Consider the following 23,492-nt stretch of genomic DNA (forward strand, 5'->3'; position numbering starts at 1 on the left):
TGTGTACATAAAAACTTGGATAAATGTACATTGTTTCACATTTCATAAACAGGCAGGCAGAATTAACAGTAATACACCAATTTGTTCTTTTAAGAAACTTAATGCCTGAGCAATAGTTGAATATAGGTTTGTTTTTTTTACCCCTCCATTTTTGCTTCAAAAACCTACTTATTCAGCTATGTTAAATGAGACTTTTAGCAGAATAAAACGTATCTGACCTTGAAGCAATTAGTAAATTGTAAAAAGTGGTAAAAAGGTAAATATATAATGCTTAAAGTGCATTCTTTAACGGATAAATATACAGTAAGAAACACTTAATACACTGAGAATGTACTGACTTCTGTAAGAGAAAAGCCAAATGGTACTTGGTCAACAGTACAGTATCAGTAGCCAGATTGATAATATTATGAATTAATATTTTATCATTATAATAAGGGTTTCTGAGAAAAGTTTAGGACCTTAAATTATGGAGTGGAGAAAATAAATATTATAATCTATTTTAAATGAGCCTCATCTTTACAGAAGAAACACCATTTCATATAGGTTATTCTTAACACAGTAACACATCACTTCTGCTAATAAAAGATCTAGATTTTAAATATAACAGCTCATTCCTATACAGTGTTTAGTATTAACACTTTCTCAGACTACATTACAGATGTTGTTATCTCCATGGCCATTCTCATGCTAATGAAACAGGACACAGAAAGATGAACTGCTGTAGCCAGTCACCAGAAATAAAAAAAAAAAAAAAAAAAAAAAAGCCAAAAACCTGCACTCTTCTCACTGAACAGTTCTCCTTGCATAGAAAACTTGTTGGTTTCATACTCATCCATTTTTAAACTACAAACATAACTGATTATTAAACATGTATCATATAGGAAAGAAAATAACCCATATTTCTTTCAAAACAGGAGTATAAGTATATATAAGGATAGCCTGGAGCAAAGAATCTATAATCCATGAAGTGAAGTAATGTTTTCTCATTAAGAAGACAGAATTTAGCACTTACTGAGATGTGGGTACATTTCTTTCATATAAGTCTACAATATTTTTTGCTTCACAGGTTTTACGTTAACAGCAAGATTATGCTTATTCTTTTGTCTCAGAAAGCAATGAGGAGAGGAATCTTTATAATTACAGTCTTCATAAAATTAGAACATTTCACAGAGTTAAAAAATAATAATAATAATTAAAAAAAAAAAAAAAAAGGAAAAGGTCTGTGGATAGTGCTTATGTGAGATTAGAAGCAGAGAAAAGATGTATAACCAGCTTCGGTAATCACAGATACCATAACAGTTCTTGTCCTATTATCCCACCTTGAGTTCTAATTTAGATAATTATATTCTTTTAGCTAAAATTGTCCCTCCAATTTTGGTTGGTTTGAACATTTTTCCTTCCTTTTTGTACAAACTACATGCTGGATAAGCACCATTAAACAGCTGCTGCGTTTCATTCCAAGCAACTAACTGTTAACAGATCATGTTGTGTATTACAAGGGTTTCTCCAAAAGTTAAGTCTCCTGCTTTATTATGTCGGCTTAAAGGTGTTAAGTGTGGCAGTAAACATTGGAACTCCGAGCCAATTTTCTGTTACATTTTGTTGTCATGGGGCAGGTGGCAGCAGAGGAGCAATGTGACAAAGGGAATCTGACGTTGAAGTGCAGATGAAGCAAAAGGTATGTAACTGAATTCCTCCATGTGGAAAAGATTCCACTTACTGACATTTGCTGATGCTGTTGAATGTTTCTGGAGACCAAACAGTGCATTTCAACAGGCACAGCATGTAGGATCTTGCTTATCACTGGCGAAATTGCATAGTTAATGGTGAAAAATGGCTTTTTGTAGCTGAGAATTCACGCCATCAATAGCATTAATGTGTTCTTTGTAACTCTTGTAGTTTCCATAGAAAGAAAGTAATACTTCCCATTTGTGAGTACATTGAGGGTCATGGAACTAAGCGACCAGGTGCATACTTGGAGTGACTATGTAACCCCAGTGAACTGGCAAGTAAAACTTTTTTTTGGCATTAACTAGGATAGGATTTGAGAATTTTCTACTGATATAGACTTTGAACAAGTCATTGAACATCTCTGTTTCCCTTTCTTGCCTTGTCTACTTAATCTCTCTGTCATAAAATCTTGTGTGGTAGTAATATAATATCCTAACATAGCTGAGTCCTGACATCAAATAATCATCAAGATACTACTGGGTGGAGCTTACTACTCTTAACTACCAAACCAACAATTAACTTTGTAAGAACGTGGACAACATGACCCACTACATTTTGTCAGAGAAGTAATTCCTTAGTGTTCTCAAATCTGCTCTGGATGTACAGAAAGGCAGACAAAGTAAATTTCTATCAGCAGTTCCTTGAAGTTAACTCAAAGGAGACTTGTGCTGCTAGAAGAAATAGAAAGGAGCTCCATCTGCCTGGCTGCAGTTGCCAAATGGAGAATGTACACTTTGTCGGGACTGGGCTCATTGGACAGAGAGGGAGCAGCATACCAAAAGGCAAACAATACAGGATGCAACTGGATAATATATCTGCACAGACAACGAGCTGCTAAGCACGTGGAATTGAAAAGAAAAACACAAAAACTCTGGAGGCCAGCCTTTGTCATTAGGCTACTGAAGAGTGTATGCAACACAAGTAGAGAATAGTCATATTAAGAACCTTGTGTAGCTTTTAAGATAGAGTAACAGTATTTCAGAGAAGTATAATCACCACTGAAGGAAGCTTGTAATCACAGAGGGATGTGGCTAACTTGAGTGGCTGCCAGTCCTCAGAGAAATCTTGGGGCTTTTTTGCCCCCAGTAAAAGTAAAGATCATGAATATAAAGCAGAGTTCTCTGAGCTGACACTAAGTGCCAAAGATCTGTAAAATATACAGGTTTCAATTTAACCATTATACAAATCATAAGGAGTTCTAAATTTACTAAATATTAGGCATAAAAGAAAGAGTAAGTTCCAGACTCTTAAGCACTATTATGCTAATTTTATGCTTTATTTTTTACTCTTTGATTTTCCTCTTCAATTCTTAACCAAAAACCATTATCTTAGACTTAAATGTTTTGAACCTCTCTTAAGGACTACATAAGCATTTCACAGCATCACAATCTGAACTTGTTTCAAAGTAATTTGTGTCAACATGTTTTCATATTTCTGTTTACTTACCTCACTGTTTGTCATCTGGTATGCTTTTGTTCCTCCATTTAAACTTGGTTTGTTGTTTGTAAATAAACTGGCTAAAAAAAAAATTTAAAGAAAAAACATTATTTTTTAAATAAAAGCTTGAAAATGTGCAAGAAATACTATTTCAGCTATACCTAATACATGTAGTGAAAAGCCTGTGGTGTTATAAACCTCATTTGATGTATGAACAGTTGTTGAAGGGACACACTTCCCCTTAGGCTATTATTTGAGGAAAAGCAAGAAAAGATTTTATTGCTTCCTGGCATTTAAATGATCTCAGAACTACCCCAGACATGGTATTTGGTCTTCCTCTGGGACTAAGTTCACAGCATAACTCTTTGAGATGTTAATTACTATGCAGAAAAGCATCAATAATGGCAACCATATGTAATGTGCCATGTGGAATCTCAAACAGCACTCACAAGTTCATTTCATCTCTTGATCAAAGAGGGCTTGGGTTTTTCAACAGAAAATAAAAGTGGAATTTCTCTACATGGAAGTTATCTAGAGTTGTAGAGAAACTGTTTTGTCTCCCACAATACATTATTTTAAAAGATTTTCGGCCTTGAGGGGACTACATACAGGTGGAGAGTTCTAGAAGTGTTACAGGAGGGCACATCCAGGTTTATACAGTTACTTACACAGCATCAAGGTAATTCCAGAAACTTTGGCATTGATCACCTGTAGCTGCACATCATTTTAAAATAGGATGGGTTATTTCTCTGATATTAAGACCACTTTGTTCAGCACCAGCTCAGCCATTCACACAGAAAGTTAAGCTCCTACTGACTCTTAAAGCTTGCAAACCTAAGTTTACAGTGTTCCAAACATTCCTGTTGCTAATATTAGTATTTTCCAAGTTAATTTTAGGTGCAGATTAAAGACTCTGTGATTCCAGAACTGTTGTGAAGATTTGAACTTGATTTTCCTAGTTCAGCTCCACCAGAGTTATGAAAAAAAAACTCAGTATTAAGAATGGGCTTAGCTCATTCAGAAAAATACAGAAGTCCAAACTAAACGTTACAGAATCATAGAATCATAAAATTACCCAGGTTGGAAAAGACCTCAAGGATCATCAAGTCCAACCGCAGCCTAACCATAGTACCCTAACTCTAACAACCCTCTGCTAAATCATATCTCTGAGCACCACATCCAAACGGCTCTTAAACACATCCAGGGACGGCAACCCAGCCACCTCCCTGTGGATCCTATTTCAGTGTTTAACTACCCTTTCTGTAAAGAAGTGTTTCCTAACGTCCAACCTAAACTTACCTTGGCGCAACTTGAGGCCATTTCCCCTTGTCCTGTCACTTGTCACCAGTGAGAAGAGACCAACCCTGCTCTCACTGTAAGCACTTTTCAGATACTGGAAGAGAGCAATAAGGTATTCCCCTCAGCCTCCTTTTCCCCAGACTGAACAGTCCCAGCTCCCTCAGCTTCTCCTCATAGGGTGGATTTTCCAAGCCCTTCACAAGCCTCGTTGCCCTTCTCTGGACCTGCTCCAGTACCTCTGTATCTTTTTTGTACTGAGGTGCACAAGACTGAACGCAGTACTCGAGGTGAGGCCTCACCAATGCCGAGTTCAGGGGCAGGATGACTTCCCTAGTCCTGCTCACCACACCATTCTTGATACTTTGACTGGCTTCCAACCTTTGTATTCCAAGAATTTCTGCTATTTAATTTACACATATACTCTTCCAGAAATCCTAGCCTTCTCTCCCAGGACTTCTAGATGGTTTTAAAATTAGTTTAGCAATATTTTTCTAGTACAACTTCAAACTTCAAGGAAGAAAGAGTAATTACTTTCTTACTCCTAAATATGATTAGCAGAAAACCAAAAGCATTAAACTTGTAAATACACTGTCAAAAATATTAATATGCAACAATGAATAAAATTCACCTTTTACTGTGCTGCAAACTAGTTTGTTTTTTAACCTATTTATGAAATGAAAGATATCACAAAAATAAAACAAGAATTGCTATCCTTTTTTTCCTGCAAACTTGGCATGCAAATAATTCATCTGCTTTCCCAAGTTCTACAGTGGTCTAATATTTGCATAGAGCTAAAGGATTTCCTTTCATGACTCCAAGAATGTGCCAAGAGATAGATAAAAGCACTCATCTCTCCCAAGATCAATATTTTACTACAGTCTATTTAAAAAAAAAAAAAAATTGACCACACTGCTGCCCACAGTAAGCATTGCCATCATACTTAAAACTGCTTTCAGTTTTAACTTTTCAATTGAAGCATTTTGTTGGAATCGTACTTGTAGTACTGTCTCACACAGTCTGTTATATTGATCCCAATATAATAAACCTGAAATCTTCAATGCAGTGAATTTTATTAACCTCAGATTTGATCAGTGTGGGATGTTAAGTTCTGAGAAAGAAATTGCATTATAAAAATTCAGTTGGAAACACAGCAGTGCTAGCTCATACCCTGAAGATAGAAACACAGAAGAGACCTGTCAAGCACCAATTTAAGCTTTTCCTTAGGACATCACTGTGCCTGGATATTAGAAGTCTAAGAGCCACACACAGATCATGGACTGCCTGAAGGTAAAAGGAAGGTACAGGAGTCTAAATGATAGAAGTTTAAATGATATTAGGCCTGATTGAAAACTGTAGATATTAGTTTAGCTACTTACATGAATTTCACTTGCAAAACATCATAGAATTACACTGTGTCAGTGTTTTTATTAACCAACTATGCACTAAGGAACCTGCATGAAAAGTTTCTATAGTTTTTACTATGTGGAGAAGAACTTGACAAAAAGAAGGCCTCGGAGTAACGCAGCTAATAAATGAGCCCACTGTCTTCCACAGATCCCCATGGCTTATACAGATTGTGCAAAGACAAAGAAATGTCCATCTATAGTAGAAAAATCAATCCAAGTGAGGGGAAAGTTTTCTTATTTCCTGTCTCTACTTTCCCTGTTCCTTTAAAGATAACTTTTAAAAGACTGGAAAGAGCAGTCTGACCTGTTCTAATTCAAACACATCTTGCAAAGTGTATGTATGTACTTCTGAAGTACAGTACACTCAGGTATTCATCACACTGAACAAGTACTCAGTCCATGCACTTAAAATACAATCCTCAGGGAGACTTCTTCCAAGATTTAGCAAGTAGTTCCTTTTGAGAAATATTTTATTTTAAATACAGTGAAGATGTTTGTCAAGGAAGGAACACAAGCATCATTATTTTCAATAATATATAATTGCACCTCTAATATTACCAGTCTTTCCATAATAAATAAAAGAAGAATTCAAAACAAGTAGCTACTCAGAAAATCTGAGTAATTCTTAAGACCAGGTGTTTAGTACTAAATCCTGTGTTCTCCTTGGATCCATGGAAATCTTTAAACTACACAGATTTTCTGATTTGATAAGGGTTCTCCATTTATAAATGGCTGGAGATGAGAGGGTCTGGAAATGACCACTGTCTTCTCAGAAGCTGTGACACAGAAAATGTGTCATTTTACAAAACAAAAAAATGTATATTCCATACCACTGCTACTAATCATAATACATATATATATATATATTGTTGTTGTTCTAAAACCCTAAAGTGTAATCTACAAATATGCATGACAGTTAAGTTTTAAGAATGCACTACACTTACTCCATCTACATGATTTATTTTTTGGAAATTTTATTACCTGCCTGCATAGATTCTTGCAAGACTTGTATTGCTTAAAAATTATGCTTAAAGACTACTAATAGACGTGTATTAAAACATAGTAATAATTAAGTCAATTATACAATTCAGTGGAGTCAGAAAGCTCCCTTAAATTGCTTTATAATTTAGAGTAGGAACTTCATTAATCACAGATATATCAATGTAAGACCCATCAAAGAGAACATTATGATGGGAGTAGTAATTTATTGTGACATAACTTTATTCCCTGCTAGATACTTTGCCTAAATAAAACATTGCCATGGTACTTGATCAGCATAAAAAGAAATAATGCAGGAAAACTTGGCAGTAACCAAGTTCGCATAGAAATCCACAAATCTGTTTCCAGATTTTGGAGATCCTTGTACAGGATTCATACCTTCAGCCTCAACTTAAAAGTCTACAGTGATGTTTAACAAGTTACTGCACCACTGGTCATTACTCACAAAGGCTAACTTTTTATCTGACATCAAATACCCAGTATTTTGAGAAAAGAAGGTCTCTAGCTCAGACGTTAACTTTCCTGAAAGAATCACCACAGTTTTTATGGCTTCTTCACCAAGAACGTGCTGAAAGTCTGTCTAGGATGTAAATGCATTGTGATTGTAGATCTTATTCAGTTTTCACTCACATGACTTTCTCAACCTCTGGACCTCAGGTGGTTGGGATGATTGACGGGATACAGCTGATGAAAAATAATATCAACCAGCAACAACAACAACAAAAAACTACCACAAGGCAAGTAATTTCCAGGTCAAATGAGCTAATTAGTGTTCTGTATAACTTAAACAGCTCTGCTCATCAGAAATAATCTGCTAGAAATGAAAGGCCTTCAATTTCCTGATATACTGTAGAAACATGCAGGAAGAAATGGCAGAAGAATTCTAAATATGGCTGAGGTAGCCAAGCCTATATCAGTACCTTCAGACAACTCCTTTTTATCTTCATCAATGCAGCACAAGTTCCTTACTTTCATGCTGCCCACAGGATTTACATTCCATCTTCCCCGCCATAAACACCGTGCAACATTCTCATGACTTGCTCCAGATCCCTAACATAAAGTATAACCGGATCAAAGTGTGAAGTTGAATATTGGCCTCTCAACACTTGCAGAACTCGATGAGAATCACAGAAGTAGGAAGGGATCTCAAGAGATGCTAAAGCAGGTGCCCTATAATAGATCTCACAGGTAGGCATCCAGACAGGTCTTAAATATCTCCATGGAAGGAGAAATTCGAGGTAATTTTTTTTTTTTTTTTTTTTTACCAGGGCGCTGCTGGAGAACCTTATTAAAGGTAGAACAAAACAAAAGTTTGAGTTTAGCAAAGGAATTTGCTTATATTAATCTGATTTACTCCAGTTGTTTGCATTTTTTTTCCTAACAGCACAAGGATAACAACGAACACTAACACAGAACACAACCATCTAAGTCTCATTCCTCATACTTTAAATTTGCAAGTATGTCAACTATCTCAGGGCACTTCAGACAAAAAGTAAAGTACCCGTTTTTGTACTCTCATATATAGCTTGCTCAAGTTTAAGGCATGAAATCTTGAACTAGAATCAGGCTGGGGAAAAGACCTTATCTGAGTTCACATTTTTAAGACACTCAGTATCCATAGGCACATATCAAAAAACCTTGCACTTCCTCTTCTCCCAAAATGAAGAATGTAAGAACATATTTGAACTTCTGACATGATCCTTGGAAACAAAAACATATGAGATATGTCAGGCAGTTTTTATCTCAGAAGCCTGCAGAAAGCATGGGTTGGTTAGGCATGTACAACACAGACTCCAGAACAGCCACTCAGTATTAATTTAGTGTCAACTTAAAGCACATATATGCAGATCACAAACTGTGGAATTTCATACTCAAAATGAACTATGACTCATTTAGCTTATCTTTAATGTTTGTCTTGAAACAGAAAAGCAGCATTACAACATAACATGGAGATCATATGTTTAATTCCTAAGTTTGGAATTACGTAAGACACGATTTCTCCTTTATAATATTAACATTTACTTCTTTCTTTCCCTTGGTTCTCAGTAAAAGGGGATATGCTGTAGGGCATTAATTATCTGATCTAATTGTAATCTGTAATCATAACATGCTCCAAAATTATAATTTCCAAAATATAGAATGGTAATATTATAGCCATATTTACCAAGATTCAAGGCAGAACTTCCTGCTTGGGTAATCTGTTTTTCCAGCAAATCCAACTGTTAAAAATTGTTTCATGTGTTTTTTGAAAAGTCATTTTGTCCAGTATGCAAATGTGTTATATGTACTATTTCTCTAAAATTCTTTCCTGCATTTCACATTCTGAATTTCTTTTTCACTTGCCCATGATGATTTCTGCACTACGTTAATTGACTACAATTGTTGCATATGTTGTTTTGCCTCAAAAACTTTGACCTTGGTGACTGGGAAAAAATATTAAAAGCACATAAATAAGCTACAAGGAGAGAAAAATATCAAGAGAGCTAATAATGTGGTTAAAAACACCTGACTCGGGCCATCTCTGCTAGCTGTAGTCTAACAATGACAGCACTTATATTATTAGAAAAGTTTAACTCCTTGAAATTTATATCACACCAAAACAAACTGTCAACAAACTGAAAACATGACATTGAGAGACACAGTAAGAAGAAAAAAAAAACCAAAAAACCACAAAGAATAAAATAGCCTAATTTATTGCCCAACAAATGCACAGAAAGTAAATATTCATCTACATAACTGGTATGGCTGGGAGATATTTTTCTCCTAGTTTTCAAGGCAATGTTGATCTTTTCTATAAGATGTTGAAAAAAATACAATTTTTTTTTTCCCCAAACAATTACCTTTGCACAGCTACAGCTATCTCAGTTTAAAAAAAAAAAAATCACTGATGGCTAAAATAGTCACTTATTTCATTTGCATTTAAACACTATACATATTGAACACAATAATAAAAACAGACTCTCTTCTTCCAGACTTACATCTGGTTTTATATATAGGAAAATATGAATAGCCTTAATTAAGTACTAGGTTTATCCACTTCAAGATAATTGAGACTATACTGTACATTTAAATTCAAAAACCTGTTTAACTTTTTCCATGATTAAGTAACGACATTGATGTTGTTGCTTTGAGTGTTATTTTGCTGAAAAGAAAATATGTCTATTTTTTAAAACAATTCAGCTGCATAATAAAAGGTAATTTTTTTTTAATGTATAACTGTCTACTACCCAGACCAGATTGCACATGCTAATGGATACAGAATTAAAAAGAGGTTTTTTTATTTACTAACATTTTCATAAGGATGCTAACAGTAAGCTAAGAATAGAGCAATGGGCAATAATGCATCACATTGTCCACAAATTGTCAATTTTAGCCTCCAGGTGCATTCTAGAAGAAGAAATTATTGATTACTTTCATCTGAATCTGCATTTGTACTTGATTCTTAAACAGCTAGAATGGTGCAACTTCATTCACTTAAAGGAGAACCTGGATATTGCAGTCACTAAAGAAAATGTTTTGAACACAAATATAATTTTAATCTACTTCAGAAAGGTGTTTTCATGCCACATTCTCAAAATAACTTCATCCTCATCATCATCTATTTTTCATGCACTAGAATCTCCACAATTAAAAAAAACTGTCATTGGTACAGCAAATAAAATACCCATATTTTCAGAACGCTATGTCTATTTCAGAGCTTGCCATAAGAAGAGCACTTAACATCAGCTGATGTACCTAACATCCAGACACCTGCTTCTGCTTTGTACAAACCTCAGAAGCAGAGATACCACAGACACCGAACAGTAACTTAAAAATCACAATGAAAATCTTGACCCAGTCAAATACTGATAAAAGTGTCATATGATGCAGAACTATGATGCCAATGAAGAAAACAAGAAATCAGCTTATCGTCTGGCTCACTACTGATTAGTATTCTAGTTTCCTGCCTGAAAAAAGCATTAAAGAGAAAAAAATGTTTGTCAGTTTCTGTGCACAAAGTATAAGAGGCACAGATAGCAGATCATAGACTGCTATAAATAGTCTAATTCAAGAGGCAATTAGATGATTCATCTTCACTATTGCATACAGTAACAGTCTCATGGCTCAGCTTTCTCCATATGTCTCAAAAGCTTGTTTTTCCGCCATTTTCAGGGAAAGGATGATTTCAGGGTTTTCCTGTTTTTCTTCTGATTAGGTTCACTCCAGCTTGTTAAAGCCGGCTACTTAATTCTGAGTGAGGAAGACATTTTTTGGAAAAGATTTTATTTATTTATTTATTTTTAAGTGATGCTTTAAAAATAAGTCCCAGCTGCCCATGCTGGTGCCTCTTTTCTGTGGGACATCCTTGTTGCTCACAGAAAAATTGGGACTTCTCTGGGACAAAACCAAGATTTTTGTCCTCCACAAACAATAAAAATCTTAATCAAAATTTAGAAGCAGAGTCTGAACCATTTTCAGCTGCTAAGTTCTTTTACATTTTTCTCCCCAGAAAAAGCCACAACCACATTAACTTTCACGTTGCGTGAGAGAAAGAACCACCTCAACCAGAATCACATCAAGTATAGCACTGTACGGACATTCCCAACTCCAGTTTATCCCCTGGAATAATTGTGAATATAATGAGTAATAAATCCCAATGCCATCCCACCCCCTATAGCATCCAACACTTTTGATAACCAATTAAACTGATAACATTGCTCTTTATTTGACCTACATACTTTTACCCTAGTACCTATAGGTACTTCTGCCTATGAGCTTCTGAAACTTCTAAAAAACCTCATTACAGCCCCTCTGTGGTTAACTTCAAACTTTGTAGCAGATGGTCCCCAATATAAAGCTGTGAAGTAGAACCACAGTAGGAAAGAACATTACTGAATTTGTTTCTTTTCCATAAACTTAATTTGGATTAGAAAATGTTTTACTATCTGAGACCCAAAGCCATAGGCACCAAATAATTCTTATGCTAAGTAAGAGTAAACAGTGAAACAGACAACAAATTCCAGGTGCTTTTCTCACAAGTTCCTGGATTTCTGTTCCATCGAGCAACTTTTCACAACAAGGTGAAGGAAATGTTACACAGCACACTGCAGTACTGTAGGACAAATATGGTTTATTATCTAAGAAGTGATAAAAGCATTCATGTCATCATAGAAAGCCCTACTGATATAAAAACCTAAACTGTTTCACCAGCCAGGAGTTGAAAAGCATAGCATTGATATGATGGCAAATAATATAAGAGCTCCTAAATTGTAAGGACGATGTTTTTGGGACAATGATCTTGAGTATAAGCAATATAAAACAACCAGTTTCTATATGACTACCTGTCATAGTTTTGTAATTTTTGCTATTGGTATTCCACATCATAATATCATATGGAGAACAGAGAAGAACAACATGTTCCAGGTGACTTCACAGTCAAAGAGGAAAATATATCACAGAGGTAACGCTCGCTCTCTCACTGCCTGACAGAGGGTGTGGGTATGCTTCCAAGCCATGCCACTTTCAGTTTCAAAGTAGGGGGGGGGGAAAAAAAAAAAAAAAAAAAAAAAAAAAAAAAAAAAGTTAAAAAAAAAAAGAAAAAAGTAGAAAACCTAAATGTTTAAAGCATCTTTGATTTGTGTATATACTTTGTGTATATACTTTGATGATTTAGAAATAGAGCATATACATATTTTACATAGTGCTATACGTACTATACACATAGTATACCACATTATAATATTTGAGTTTTTTCAAGCCTTTCTTTGAACTCCTTATTTCAGTCTCACATTTAGAGACCAAGAAAGCTGATATGCACTTAGTGATTCAGCAACAACTGCTTGGATGTATAAAAATGAAAAGCATTCCTCTACAATCTAATTTAAGTAGGTGTAATAGAACACACATGTTCTGAGACAATAAAAAAAAAAACATAACAGAGATAATGACTACCTTTTCTGTGATAGCTTTCTTATTTACAGTTTTAATAATGGATCATGAAGAAAATGTATTCCTTTTTCTGAAACAAAAAATAAACTTACCTGAAGAGCAGGTAAGTAAAGAATTTATTGCTCAAGTTAGAAATTTAGAGCCGCAGTACTCTGTAAAAAAGTTAATCCCTTGGAAGTCAAGCATGGTCATAGGAGACTTATGGGATTGAGTTACAGCAGCTCCATTAATACCTAATATATGTCCAGAACCGAACCTCATTTTCTGATATATCTGTCTTCCAATAAAATCCTATTTTCAGAATGGAATTTTGTTGAGAAAAGTAATTTTTACGGAGGATTTTGATTTTTTATAGTTATACTTCATCCCCATTATCTTAAAACGCTTTTCAGCATAACAGAAAAAATTATAATGGGAACTTTAGCACAACCTAGAGGCCATCAGAAGACATCCCAGCAGATAATCTGTGAAATCATGTCTTTTGAACAAGTAGAAGGCTGCTGAGACAAGATAAACAGAGAAGCAAGGAAGAATTAAATAAATTACTTCCAATAACCAGAAACAAACAAGCAGATTGATAGCAGATTACACAAATAAGAACAAACCCGTGTGGCAGGTAAATGAGATTAAAGTGATCAAAATATCTATCAGTGTTAAAATCCAAAATGCCAAAAGATTTAAAAAAAAAAAAAAAAAGAACTAGAAGTTTATTATGCCAATGTATAAATCAACTACTTAAATTATAATATTTTCAGAAATTATTAGACACAACTAAAATACATGTATTAGTTCTCCCTTGTATTTAGAGGCAGTATCCAGTTCATACGATGGCAATTGCAGTACAAAAAGGTTGCTAGCAGTAATTATACTTGATAAGAAAAAAATATAAAGCATTAAAAAAAGAAATTTTTGTGGTAAGTATGAGAAATCATTTTCTGTTAATTTCTATTCAACAGGAATAATGGTTACAAAAGAGAAGCGTACTATACCACTAGTTTTACTTAAGCAATCCTTGAAAACTGAGGTAGCTCCAGAAGACTGGACAAGAACCATTCTTAAAAGGTGGAAGAATATTCATAAGCAATGAATACCAACTTCAGTGATTCATGTTCTGTACACTGAATGAATTCTTCTCCTTGACACAGGCAGACATCCTTAAAGAAGGGCACTGAAGAGAATATTAATTTAATCTACAACCACTGCAAAACTAGATAGTATCGTATAAGCTTGCTCAGCACATGGAATGCATCCATGGAACTTACCACTTCAGAACATTTATCAATAAGATTTATAGTGATAACTACCTCATTATCAAATTGATCACCTAATGATGCATAAAAGCTGGGAGTAGCCAATCTTATGCACTCCCTCACAAATGCCTTCTATCAAAAATACCTCTACTGCAAGAAGAGCATCAGACTGCACTATGTGTTTTGAAAGGGGCATTCATTATCCAGAGAACACTTTCATTCACTTTCCTATGCCATATCTGGAGACTAACTGTCTCAGCAGTTTACTGTAGTGTGCTTTCTCCAGGATAGTATCTTATTCCCTATTTTTAATACCAGCAGAGTTAATCAACAATTTTGTCTGAGACTGTTCTCAGCCCTCTGAAGCTCACGACATCAGAAAGGATAAAGCGGGGATTAAGGCACTTCAAAGCATGGAATGGGAAGATTACTTTTTTCAGATGCCTGTAGAAAATAGACACAGGTCTTTGAATTTTAATCTTCCCTCACACTGATGATGAATACACAAACACTAAACAAAAGCAGAAACAGACTATAAGCATTATTAGTGTTTTCTATGAATGCTATATTTCTATTGTGGGAACCTGGAATTGTTATTACAATAAAAATTGTATTATAATGGAATCATTACCAGTACTCAAGTTCACATTCAACTGATGTTTCCATTAGAAATTCCAATTTTCTGTGGTCTCTGCAACACCTCAAATTGCAACAAGCACTGATGCAACAACTCCAAAATGGTCTCAGAATCCCTTTTTTTTTTTTTTTTTTGTTATTAACAATATTGTTGTTAACAATAAAAGACTGAAATCTGAGAGGTCATTTTTAATTGACAATATTTAAGAACATAACAGTTTAATATATTGTCTCAAGGGTTGTTCTACCAGAATAGTTAAATAAGTGAAGAAAAATGTGAGATACAAAAGACAAAACAAAAGTAAGAACAAGAATGTTTATGAATATAAAGATTAAAAATCATCTTCTGAAGTAACTCAGGCGTACTTAAGATATGCACACTGAACTTGTGTCTGATTCACTGTTTTCTTATATTACCCTTTTATTGCTTAATTGGGTTACAATTTCAAAACATTTCCTCTCTCTTAAAAAGAAAAGCATTCTTTTATAGTCAAACACAACACAATTATAGTAGAAGATAAATAGTATTTCTTCTAAGCTATGATGTTATACATACTGAAAGTAACACCCAGTTTGTGCTTATGAATATTGACAATCCATAGAGTCAAAGCTGATAATGTCTGTGATTTATCATAATATTAAAAGCAACAGGCATTCACAGCAGGTATGCCAAAGACAGATCTTATATCCCTAAGAAAAGTGATCTTGCTGAAACCTCACTTTCTTTATGAATAGCTGCATTTTCTACATAAACTGTTTTGTATTTTGTTATTTTGTTATTTTTCTGGGAGTGGGAGGGGGGAAGAGGGATTGTTTTTAAGTAGAAGTACAAAGCATTTCTATGTTTCCTGCCTAATCTCATTCTTCAGTGAACGGTATCATCATACAAAACTATAAAGCAGAAGATCCTTCTGTTATTAGAGGCATACGTAACACCTTAACTTAAAGCCAAACCATGGATCCCAAGGCGGCTCTGAAAGCAATGCCTCTTATTGCCTCTATGACATCTGAGGCAGATGTTGGTAGTACATAGTATGGCAGTAGAGGTTGAACCTTCTGACCAATATCCTGCTATGTACTGTCACCATGCAACAGATGGCAGCATAGGGACAATAATACGTGGCATCAAAGTGCATATGAAACAGAAGTGTGTCATTTAAATCCTCCATGTGGGAAAATATATATATATATATATATATATATATATACACACACACACACACACCTATTGACATTCATTGACGCTTGCTGAAATTTTATGAAGACCAATAGTGAATACAAGAACAGTGAGATAACAGCTGGTGCACTTCTGCAACAATATTGACACGGCATCTGTGAAACTCTGACTCACATCCAGAGGCACAGATTTTCACAAGCACAGCATATAAGCTCTTGTTCATAAGAGGTAAAAATGCATAGCTAATGGTGGTGACTACATTGAAAAATAACGTTATGCAGCTAAGAGTTTGCTCTAGCAGTGTTCTTCTGTTCTTTATAGCCACTATAGTTTACACAGAAATAAGTAGGAGACATTACCTTTGGAGCTACCCTTGTATAAGAATAAATTCAGTTGTCAGTGAAAAGTTTTTTTTTTTTTCCTTTCTCCTCATTGTCAATAAAATACCTCTGTTCCTAGAGATATTCAGCATCAGGCTAGACTCCTTGAGTGCTCTGAGCACCCTGATCTAGCTGGTAGGTATCACTGTTCATCACAGGGGAGTTAGACTACATGACCTTTATGGGTCTGTTCCAATTCAGGCAATTCTGGTACATGCACAGGATTTCAGCGGCAGTCACTCTGGTTGATCAAATCAACAATAGATTTGTCCTGACTTCAAGAATACAAGTTTGGTGAAACCATCATTAGAATATTACTTTCTTCTACTTTCATTTCACGTATAGGAAAAAAAGAAAACACTATTAGAATAAAAGTACTGCACAGAAAACAAGCAAATCTGCTTTGCTTTTACTCAACTATTTCTCATTTGGGTAACAAGGTACATTTTCTCCATGCATTTGGAAAAGTCACTCATGCCTCATGCCTTCAACCAGTACATAAGAAAATTTTAAAATAACTGCTATTTATCATGCCAGTCATGCTTCAACGTTAGGCAGATCATGTGGTTAATGATAAACTAAATACCCATAGGAGCTGTAAAATCAAAACCCTGAGAATTTGTGGTCATTAAGAGCTGCTTTGGGAACAGAATTCAATTTAGCCTCTAGTCTATGTACCACAGGTTTTCCTCCAGTTTCAACTGAACTCATTTGTTAATAAGCCAAGCACAAAACATCCATAAATAGAAGCAAGGTGACTTGCTATCACCTATATCTCTATGTTCTGATGTGGAAAGATACACAATTCCTCCTCTTGAACAATTGCTGTGTCACCACACTAATACAGTCAATATTTTGACAGTGACTGGATGATGCTGAGTAGATATCTTTCTAAATTTGATGATGTTGTAAAGAAAATCTGCAATATCACTTTTTGAGTATCAGGAAACACCACCTGTACATACAGAGATCAACAGTACTATTTTAACACCTGCTGTGAAATAAAGATGAATACAAAGATAGCTAAGCTTGGTGTAAGTGTTCTAATCTCCCATAGAAAAGGATAAAATGAATACTTTTGATCAGCTAAAGTTACAGGGAATATAAATTCATTTTGTCAGTAATGTAATAAAGAAAGAGAAAGTAGAAAAAAAAAGTATGAATTATTTTTTCTCCTACATACAGAGATGTACCAATAATGGATGCACAGGAACACACCAGGCATCATGATTCTTCCCCAGAATACTTCACAATCTCACAAAATTTTAACACAAGGATTTCTCAAAAAAAAAAAAAAAAAAGCAGGTATCCTGGTCATAAATAGAAATTAATAGCTTTTTTTTCCCCACAAACATGCTCAGACACTTCTAAGCGTATATCAAATTTTAACACACGCAATGCCTACTAACGAATAATTAAACTCTCCATATCAAAGAAACTGCATATTAACTTTTTTTTTTTAATCCCTATTATCTGCTAAATACCACTGACAATACTACATCCCAATACTGGAAGAGAGAGAGATTGTTTCCCACTACACCCCATTTTATAAGCCTTCAGCATACCTCCTCAGTCATTTCCTCCTGATCTTGAGACACACTAGTTTATTTAATTAACCCTTAAAGAGAAAACATTTAACATTTGTAATAATTCTTTATTCCTTTCTCCATAACTTTCTCCTTTCTTTTTTTTCCTACAAACATTTCATAAGCATGAAAACATGGAGAAATATTTATGAAAACAGAAGAAATGCAGATAATATTTTTTTCCTTTCCCTGACAGTCCTAACATTTGATCTAACATTTATAGACTGAAGTGATTTTTCTTCTTCCAGCTCTAGCTGGAAATCGAATGGTATCTCATTCTTAGTTGTTAGCACATATAAAACAAGAAGTAGAAGTAGTCATAGAAGTTATTCTGTTTACCTCACTAGATTTGGATGTTGTCCAGAGTAAGATGTTTGCTATAGCTTCTTGCACAGTCTGGGTGTTAATGAAGTACTATTCATACTGAACAAATGCAAAGTGTATGCTATACTATGATCATTTAAAATGGAATTTCTTTTTTCACTAGCATGTAATTCCCAATGTTTTTTCATATGCATTATTGTTGAGATTATTTCTTCCACATTTCTTTTACTCAGAACTCACCATAGACTGAGGGAGAGTTGGTAAGTTTAAAACAGAAGTAACAATGACTGCACGTAGAAATGCAAATAGAAAAACTCTTTGGCACACTCTAGTACACATACTATCAATTTTACTCTTATATAGTACATACGAATGATTCTGTTGTGCTTGCTTACTCACAGACTAACACTAGTATAAATTAAAGGAACACTTCAGTGAATGCCATGAGAGCAAAATGCAACCATTTCCTCTAATGAAAATGCAAATATTTCTGACTAAGCCAGGCTGTAAATGGAGAAAGATTTGGCCTGATTTTATTCCTCCAAAAACATTTTGATGGCCCAAAACTGCAGAGGAACTTTTCCCCGTGCATCACATGTCCACCAGTTCAGGTACACAGCAGCATCCTCTCACACCTTAACAGTAACATACAGTAGTACAAGAAAGGAAAAGTTTGCTCCTTGTTTCCTCGTTTTGCAAAGAGTCATAGATTGAAGGGAAATATCTTAAACAATCACCGCAGCCTACCAAAGCAGACAATGTTAGCAGAAACTACCTGGCTCACATAAATCTCACTGGGAAGTAAAAGATATTTTTTAGTTGCCGTATGCTTTTCAGCTGTCTAGTTAAAAGCAGAAGTGAAATCTGTGCTTTGTAGACTCATCAGATTCCCAAAGCCAGTGAAAAAAAAAAATCATTGAAAGTTGTCTTGCAGTGACATCAGCCAGCTCTTTGAGTAACCTGGAATTAATCTCATTGGATCCCATAAACTTATACGCATCTAGCTGGAGCAGCACACCTTGCTTAACCATAATATTCCCCTATCTACCAAATAACATAATGAATTACATTCATATAGATTATCTCAGCTAAGAAATTAAATAATCAATGGTTTGCCTAAAGCACTGGAATGAAAATGGCTCTGAGTGATAAAATATGCATATATTCTGCTAAAAATGCTGCTACTATAAGTTATAATTCATACAGACCAACAAGAGGGACAAGTTATTCCTGGGTCACTTAGGAATTTTATCTTTCTTTTGTTAAAGAAAAGGATTATGGAATATAGAGAAAGCAAAGAAAAAATAGTAATGGAAGTTCTTATTCAAAAAAAAACCCACAAAACATTAAGTACTTTGTGAGAGTTATAAAGGATGAAATTCAAGTTCAGTGCCTCTTTTAAAAAATAAATAAAAAGCACAAGCCATCTTGTGAGCTATTACTTGGACACCTGTAACTTATTTTAGCCAAGTCTGATAAAAGCATTATAGACAATCAGTAGCTGCCAGGTAATGACGTAGTACAGAGATAAAATCTTGTTTTCATTACCTTGTTTATGTTATTGATTAAGCCACACCTCAAGAAAATGAAATGGCAAGCAGAGGGCTTTGAGGGGTTTTATCTATGGAAATGTCTACTCAGCATAATATCCCTTAAAGACAGATCCTGGAAAAACAGGAATGTCAGTAGCAAGACTTAATGTGACTTGTTTTTTTTAATGGCAGACTCTCACTTGAGACTTCAGTGAGCTAAAATGCAAGGGCAGACAAAATTCCTGTGTGTAAGTTTCTGCAAATTGCAATTGCAGCCATAAGGAACTTTTTCCAAATGTTTCATCAGCATACATCAATTCATCTTTTTATACCCTTTTACGCTTATAAGCAGACTGATAGACTCAGTGTTAGGTTTAAAGTTCTTTGGGTATTACTACAACAACAGTAACAAACAACTGCTAAAGAAGACCATGAGCCTGCCAGTCAGGACCCAAATTCTGCTCAGATTCAGAGAATCCAGAGCTCAAACAGCACCTTCAGGCTCTTGCACCTAGAAAAAGGCACAAATGTTATCACTGTTTATTTTGTAAAGCCAGATGTTATTTTGACTTGGATTAAAGTAAATTTCAGAAACACCATATCAAATTCTCTATCCTCCTACTTAGTCACAGTTGTCACTACCATATTTACATTGCTCTAAGTTAAATAAGGGTAGGCTTCAGAGAGAGAAACCTTTTTGTCCTGTGTTTAATAGTGGCAGAACCAACACATAATTATGAAAGTCAATGTCATGAATTAAAACTACAAAAAATACTTGAAGGCTATTTGCAGGCCTTATTTTCTTCCTGGTTCTCTACCAACATTATTAAAAATAGTGCAAAATGCAGTAGCCATTCTGTAAATGAATAAAAACTCTATTAGATAGACAACAAAGACAAGCCCATAGCCCAGTCCCTAAAACAGGGGCGATATTCGGTATTCACTGATAGTGTTCAAGTGGAGCACATTAATAAAAAAAAGTACATTTCCAGTCAACCAAATTAACTACCCTTGTCATCCTTCTGTTAAAATATTATCTACCATTAGTGACTAGTAATGCTATTAGCCAATTAGCCATTAAAAAAAAAAAAAAAAAAGCACCCAATCAACAGTCTGAAGTTATTTAAGTAAGATTTAAGCTCAGTTTTTGAAGGGAAAAATATATTTCAAAGCCTTCATGTTGTAACATTCTTCCCAGTTTTACTAAGGGGAAAGTACTTACAAAACTTCAATAATTTTTTAATACACTTATTTTCCATTTGTAAAAATACTACATTGTGAATTAGAAACATTTAAGAGCTAATTACACAGAGAAGAGAGCATAAATTCAGCCCAGTGGTTTTCAGATGATCAAAAAAAAAAGTCAAACAACACTTTCCATAATACTCAGCAAGGCAACAAACTGTAAATAACATGGGTGAAAAAGGCTTGAAATGTCAATCTGTTTTATTATGAGTTTTCCAGTCTATCCCTTCTGTAGTAAATGAATTATAATGAGAAACAAGACTATGCCAAGTCTTTGAGTAACTTACTGAAAATGTGATTTAACTTTTGAGGCTGTCCCAGCTACTATATGAAGGAGTAGCCTCTGGGGAAGGAATACTATTACTGTACAGTCACATAGCCATTTCTCCAAATCCCTTGTATGCCTACATACATACACATTTGTAAATATGGTAGTCAACACTTTCCAAAAGAAAGTTGGTAAATTTGTAACTAATCAGGGCTCTGTATCCTTTTGGGATTAATCCATACAGATGAGAGGTAACCTATATCTGTTCACACTACCCAAAACACAGCAAAATGAGAATGCTGAATGGAAGCCAAGTGGTGTGAACTGGCTCATGTCCAGCTCCCCAGGACTCATGTTCTCTTAAGTAGAGCAATTACATCAATTCTGCACAACATTAGCTCCAATTCTCCTCCAGGCCTTTGAGACAATCACTTTTTTGTCATTTTCAATTTCCAAGTGTCCAAAATAATGAAGCGCGGCTGCAGAAGCTGACACAGTAATGGGAAGAGAAACGGTGTTCCCCCTCCCCCAAACATACACACACTTTTTTTTAAATAATATTTTGATACCAAGGGTGCTTGGTTTATGACCAAGGGCAAAACACATAACACACACTTTTGTCCAGCTTATTAGCCCTTCTCTGAAGGGTTAATAAGGTCATACTAAAACTATATTAGATAAATATTAGACCCACCATGCTTTCAGAAATTACATAAAGATAGTTCTTTCCACCCTACCCTCTAACACGTTTTCGCACTGCAGGGCCAAGCAGTTGCACAGCCTGTCCAAAGATTAAGACTGAGACTAAAACCTTATTTGCCTGCATGACAGTCCCTCAGGAAAATTTCTATTACCATAAACAGCCTCTATAGTGCACAATCTGTATTTTCAACTGTTACTGACCATCACTTTCCTCACGTGCAGAAAAAGAGAAATTCAGATTCCCCAAAATACAATCTCTGTGGAGCATCACAAAAATAAAAGATCTATAAGCTCTACATGCCTTCTCAAAACACTTCCAATCAAGAAAAGAAAATACCTAAGAGTGTCCTGAAACCAGCTAAAGCAATCACTCCAAATTACCAGATAAAATGACCATGCAGCCTCAATTTCCTTGAAATATCATCAACAAGATGTGATAGAACCTGTTATATGAATATACAAGTATGGTCTTTCTCCTCTGCCCTGTCATCTACTGCTATAAAAAGACTTGGAAATTCAAGTGAATAAAACCCATGCTGTCATGAGAAATGCAGTCGAAGTAAACTGACAAAAAAAAAGTTGAGATCCTTCTTACAGTTTATTTCCATTTCCACTTCACAGTGATACATCCATTCTTGCAGACTTCCAGCACTGTCACTGTCTCATCAGAGGATTATGTACAGGCAAGTCTCCCAGAGTTGAGGTATGTGGCTATGTATAGTATTGCAAATCCACTAGAAACCAGGAGGATTCCAAATAAACTTCTGATAGGAGAAATATCATCATAGAAAAAAATATCAAGGAATTTTAACCCAAAATTTAGGGAACAAGGAAGCTTATTTATTTTAATGCACTCAAAAATTGTACAGATGTCAAGAGCTGCCAAAAACCCAGGTCATATAGAATACTATAGTATTCTGCCATTCTTCAGGAGTAAATGCACTAAAATTAATGTCAATATAACAGAATTGAAATCTGAGGCACATTTCCCATTACTGTAGGAAAAGTATTGCCTTCTCTGCATCTCATTTTTTACAAATCAGTCAAGCGATGAAATACAGAGTCAAATATATCTACTGACTGCCCTTCAAAAATCAGCACAATTGATCAGTTGAGATATAACCAGCCTCCAGCAACTTTTAAGCTGTGCTAAACTTATATAACTTCCATTAAGTAAGAACTCTAATGCAATACAGTTGAGCCAGATATCTAAAACACAGAGTCCCCAGGTTCTGGTAATAGAACAAAAGGAAAATGGCTTCAAGCTCAAAGAGAGTAGATTTGGGTTAGCTATAAGGAAAAAGTCTTTTTCAGTGAAGGTGATGAGACACTGGAACAGGCTGTCCAGAGATGTGATTGATGTCCCAGCTCTGGAGACTTTCAAGACAAGGCTCGATCAGGCTCTGGGCAACCTGGTCTAGCTGCAGATAACTATGTTCACTGCACGAAAGTTGAGATAGATGACTTTTCAATGTCCATTCCAACTCTAAGGATTCTACGATGCTGAAAATCATCACAGCATTCTATATAAGGAATAATAGTAGTATTAAAAGTTAAAAAAGAAATAAAGATAAATGGATATACATATAATC

The 23,492-nt window shown here is 35.0% G+C and overlaps 1 long non-coding RNA gene across 1 annotated transcript in view; it reads right to left on the reverse strand.

The window, feature by feature from the left end:
- LOC146760775 (uncharacterized) overlaps positions 1 to 23,492 on the reverse strand; it is a 154,646-nt gene that overhangs the window by 117,238 nt on the left and 13,916 nt on the right. The window contains exon 2 of the long non-coding RNA XR_014947249.1: positions 3,178 to 3,248. This is a non-coding gene — a long non-coding RNA (uncharacterized LOC146760775). The remainder of the gene's footprint in view (positions 1 to 3,177; positions 3,249 to 23,492) is intronic.

This window comes from Coturnix japonica, chromosome 5 (assembly GCF_054131305.1).
Source record: "Coturnix japonica strain WE chromosome 5, WE-NBRP24, whole genome shotgun sequence".
NCBI lineage: Eukaryota > Metazoa > Chordata > Aves > Galliformes > Phasianidae > Coturnix > Coturnix japonica.